Source organism: Delphinus delphis, chromosome 18 (assembly GCF_949987515.2).
Source record: "Delphinus delphis chromosome 18, mDelDel1.2, whole genome shotgun sequence".
Lineage (NCBI taxonomy): Eukaryota > Metazoa > Chordata > Mammalia > Artiodactyla > Delphinidae > Delphinus > Delphinus delphis.
This window is the reverse complement of record NC_082700.1, coordinates 40,040,819-40,046,434: the sequence shown is the minus strand read 5'-3', so window position 1 is coordinate 40,046,434 and position 5,616 is coordinate 40,040,819. Positions and strand designations below refer to the sequence as shown.

At 38.1% G+C, this 5,616-nt stretch overlaps 1 pseudogene; it reads right to left on the bottom strand.

Annotated features, from left to right (window-relative positions):
- Positions 1-228: 228 nt before the first annotated feature.
- LOC132413819 (ornithine decarboxylase-like) lies at positions 229-1,535 on the bottom strand (annotated as a pseudogene).
- Positions 1,536-5,616: the final 4,081 nt, after the last annotated feature.

The following is a 5,616-nucleotide window of genomic DNA, read 5'->3' as shown; positions in this document are numbered from 1 at the left end:
AGTAGCATGTTTGAAAAGTGAATAAAAATCTATATAAAACAAATATTCAAATAGTTTCCATAGGAACACAGTTAAGTGTGACCCCATCACCTAGTCTTCCACATTGTTGCATCTGTGCCAACACTACTCACATAGACATCTCAAAACTAGCAGTAGTTAAGTTAAATGGTCCCCCCCCAAACCCTTAAATCAAGCTAAACTCACAGTTAACAGCTACAAGAATTGTATCTACACATTAATACAAGCTGAAGCACAGGCTGCTGGGTGCCGTTTCAGCCCACTCTCTCAAGCACAGGACACAGGCAGAGTGCCAACATCCAGCTCCTCTACTCCGGGTGGGAAGTCATGGTTCTGGATTTTCTGCATCAGTTGCCATGGTGGCCCTGACATCACATAGTAGATGGTTGGTCTCTGGAATCCATTGAAAGTACAAGCAGCAGTGACAGCAGTGACAGAGCAGAGTGTAAACACCCATGTTTTCAAACAGCATCCAATCGCCCTCATGCATCTCAAGTAAGTTACAGTGCTCAACAATGCGATCCGGGCCATCACAGGTTGGTCCCCAGATGCTGAATGAATAATACTTCTCATCTGGTTTGAGTCTCTTCTGCAGAAGAGGCTTCACATGTTCATGATCGTAGAGGATGCAGTTGAATGATGCATATACTCCATCATTCACATAATACATAAATGTCTGTTCACTCGACTCATCTTCATCATCAGAGCCTGTCTGTTCCTTTAAGATGAGTTTTTGGCAGTGATATTAACTGCTAGAGTGAAAACTGAGGCAACACAGTATCTTCCTGGCTCAGGTATGATTCTCACTCCAGAATCTGATGGAAAATACTTGCATGACACTGGGTTGATTACACTGGTGGTCTCTTCAAATTTAAGATTTACATCCTCAGATCCAGGAAAGCCACCACCAATATCAAGCAGAAACATGTTGAAACCAACCTCAGCTCCCATGTCAAAGTCACAGTGGGCATCAGAGATGGTCTGCACGAAGGTCTCTGGATCAGTACAATGATGTCCCACATGGTAGCTGACACCAATGACATCAATATCTTGCTCTTTTGCCCATTCCAAAATAAGCCTGCTGGTTTTGAGTGTGACACCAAATTTGACACTGAGGTGACAGACTGCTTTGGAATCATCAGTGGCAATCTGAAAAACCAACTTGGCCTTTGGATGTGCCCTGGCAACTTTCACCACCTCGACTTCACTATCAAAAGTCATCATTTGGACTCCATTATTGGCAGCATATTTAATCTGAGACACTTGTTTACAAGGATTTGCATAGATACTCCTCTCTGGAGGCACCCTGAGACTCTGCACCAACTGGATTTCAGTCTTGCTGGTACAGTCAAATCCTTTCCTAATGGCAGGTGTGGTCTTCACTATGGTTCTACTATCATTGCATTTGACTGCATAAAAGGGTGTGACTCGGGCTTCCCTGGTGGCACAGTGGTTGAGAGTCCACCTGCCGATGCAGGAGACACAGGTTCATGCCCCAGTCCGGGAAGATCCCACATGCCATGGAACGGCTGGGCCCGTGAGCCATGGCTGCTGAGCCTGCGCGTCTGGAGCCTGTGCTCCACAATGGGAGAGGCCACAACAGTGAGAGACTCGCGTACCGCAAAAAAAAAATAATAATAAATAAAGGGTGTGACTCAAGTAAGAGCTTTAAACCATATCAGATGTTTCTTTACAATGCCTCCCAGGTCCACAACATAGAAGGCATCCTTATCTTCAGAAGAAGGAACATCATTAATGTTTTGGTCCAGAATGTCCTTGGCAGTAAAACCTTCATCCAAGAAATGGCAGTCAAACTTCATTACTAGTTATTCGTGGTTTCTTGATATATTTTTGAAACAACAAAATGGGAAACTAAGAGATGGAATTTAAAGAAATTATGCCAGCTTTTCACAAAGGCGATTCTCCAGGAATTCCGAGTCCCACTGAAGATGTGTGTGCCCTCGGTACAGCAGTGAAAATGTTCTGATAAATGCACAATCTGCTGTCCACCTTAGAGCAAACGGGCACCATAGGTAGGCTCCATGGAGACAAGATGCTGCCACCACCGAGCACTCAGGACCACTGGCCACCCTGCCTCTTTCCCCACCAACCCCATCAACCACCCTCCCAGTTGCTCACCACCTTGCTCCCTCCAGCAGAGGACAACCAGCCTGAGGTGGCACCAAGTGCTGGCAGAGGGGCAGCAGCAGTGGAGGTGGAGGGAACTGACCAAAAATACTTTAAAATAAAGACTGTTACAAGAGACAAGGAAGGACACTACATAATGATCAAAGGATCAATCCAAGAAATTATAAAAATTATAAATATATATGCACTCAACATAGGAGCACCCAATATATAAGTCAAATGTGAACAGCCATAAAAGGAGAAATAGACAGTAATACAACAATAATGGGGGACTTTAACACCCCACTTACACCAATGGACAGATCATCCAAACAGAAAATCAATAAGGAAACATAGGCTTTAAATAACACATTAGACAAGATGGACTTAACCAATATTTATACAACATTCCATCCAAAATCACTAGAATACACTTTCTTCTTAAGTTTACATGGAACATTTTCCACAATAGATCATGTCTTGGGCCACAAATCAAGTCTCAATAAATTTTAAAAAATTGAAATCATATCAAACTTCTTTTCTGACCACAACGTAAGGAGATTAGAAAAAACTGACAGGAAAAACAAACTTGTAAAAAACATAAACACATGGAGAATAAACTAAACAACCAATAGCTCACTGAAAAAAAATCAAAGAGGAAATAAAAAAATACCTAGAGATAAATGACAATGAAAACTCGATGATCAAAACCTATGGAATGCAGCAAAAGCAGTTCTAAGAAGGAAGCTTATACCAATACAAATGTACCTCAGGAAACAAGAAAAAATATCAAATAAACAACCTAACCTTACACCTAAGGCAACTAGAGAAAGAAGAACAAACAAAAGCTAAAGTTAGTAGAAAGAAAGAAATCATAAAGATCTGAGCAGAAATAAATGAAATAGAGATGATGAAATCAATAACAAAGATCAATGAAAGTAAAAGCTGGTTCTTTGAAAAGATAAACAAAATTGATAGACTTTTAGCCAAACTCATCAAAGAAAAATAAATAAATAAAAGGAGAGGGCTTAAATCAATAAAATTAGAAATGAAAAAGGAGAAGTTACAATGGACACCACAGAAATAAAAAGGATCATAACAGACTACTACAAACAACTATATGCCAATAAAATGGACAATCTAGAAGAAATAGATAAATTCTTAGAAAGGTACAACCTTCCATGACTGAACCAGGAAGAAATAGGAAATATGAACAGACCAATCAAAAGTACTGAAATTAAAAGTGTGATTTAAAAAATTCAAACAAACAGAAATCCAGGACCAGATGACTTCCAGATGAATTCTATCAAACATTTAGAGAAGAGTTAACACCTATCCTTCTGAAACTCTTCCAAAAACGTTGCAGAAGAAGGACACTCCCAAGCTCATTCTATGAGGCCACCATCACTCTGATATCAAAACCAAAGATACCATAAAAAAAAAGAAAACTATAGGCTGATATAACTGATTAACACAGACACAAAATTCCTCAAGAAAATACTAGCAAACCGAATCCACCAACACATGAAAAGGATCATACATAGTGGGATTTATCACAGGGATGAAAGGATTCTTCAATATATGCAAATTAATCCATGTGATACACCACATTAACAAACTGAAGAATAAAAACCATATGATCATCTCTCTCCAACCCAAAGACATGGACTGGATGAATGGATATAAAAACAAGACCTCTATATTTGCTGTCTACCCCTATATTTGCTGTCTTCAGACTTAGGGACACATACAGACTGAAAGTATGGGTATGGTAAAAAGGATTCCATGCAAATGGAAATCAAAAGAAAGCTGGAGTAACGATACTCATGTCTGACAAAATAGACTTTAAAATAAAAATTATAAGAGACAAAGAAAGACACTACATAATGATCGAGGGATCAATCCAAGAAGACATAACAATTGTAAATATTTTTGCACCCAAAATAGGAGCACCTCAATATATAAGGCAAATACTAACTGCTATAAAAGGAGAAATTGACAGTAACTCAATAATAGTGGGGGACTTTAACACCCCACTTTCACCAATGGACAGATCATCCAGACAGAAAATCAATAGGAAATGACACATTAGACCAGAGGGACTTAACTGATATTTATAGAGCATTCCATCCAAAAGCAGCAGAATACACATTCTTTTCATGTGGTATACATGCTGGACCACAAAGTGAGCCTCGGTGAATTTAAGAAAATTGAAATCAATATCAAGCATATTTTCCAACAACAACTGCTATATTTAAAATAGAAAACCAACAAGGACCTACAGTGTAGCACAGGGAACTCTGCTCAATATTTTGTAATAACCTAAACAGGAAAAGAATTTGAAAAAGAATAGATACATGTATATGTATAACTGAATCACATTGCTGTACACCTGAAACTAACACATTGTTATCTGACTATATTCCAGTATAAAATAATTTTTTTTTAAATATGATCATCTCAATAAATGCAGAAAAAGCTTTTGACAAAATTCAATGCCAATTCATGATAAAAACTCTCCAGGTAGTGGGCATGGAGGGAACCTACCTAGACATAATAAGGGACATATATGACAACCCCACAGCAAACATCATTCTCAATGGTGAAAAGCTGAAAGCATTCCTCCTAAGATCAGGAACAAGCCAAGGAAATCCACTCTTACCACATTTTTTCAACATATTTTGGGAGTCTTAGACATGGCAATCAGAGAAGAAAAAAAAAAAATCCAAATTGGAAAAGAAAAAGTAATACTTTCACTGTTTGCATATGACAGGATACAATTCTTAGAAAATTCTAAAGACACTACCAGAATAGTACTAGTTCTCATGAATGAATTTGGTAAATTTGCAGGATACAAAATCAGTAAACAAAAATCTCTTGCATTCCTATACACTAACAACAAAAATCAGAAAGAGAAATTAAGGTACAATCCCATTTACCATCACATTAAAAGGAATAAAATACTTAGGAATAAACTTACCTAAGGAGGCAAAAGACCTGTACTCAGAAAATGATAAGTTACTGGTCAAAGAAATGAAAGATGACACAGACAGATGGAGAGATATACTATGTTCTTGAATTGGAAGAATCAATATTACCAAAATGACTATACTACCCAAAACAATCTACAGATTCAATGCAATCCCTATCAAATTACCAATGACATTTTTTTCAGAACTAGAACAAAAAATCTTAAAATTTGTATGGAGACACAAAAGACCCTGAATAGCCAAAGCAATCTTGAGAAAGAAAACTGGAGCTTGAGGAATCAGGCTCCCTGACTTCAGATTATACTGCAAAGCTACAGTAATCTAAAGAGCATGGTACTGCCTCAAACCAGAAATATAGATCAATGAAACAGGACAAACCCACACACCTATGGTCAACTAATCTATGACAAAGGAGGCAAGGACATAAAATGGAGAAAAGATAGTCTCTTGAATAAGTGGTGCTGGGAAAACTGGACGACTA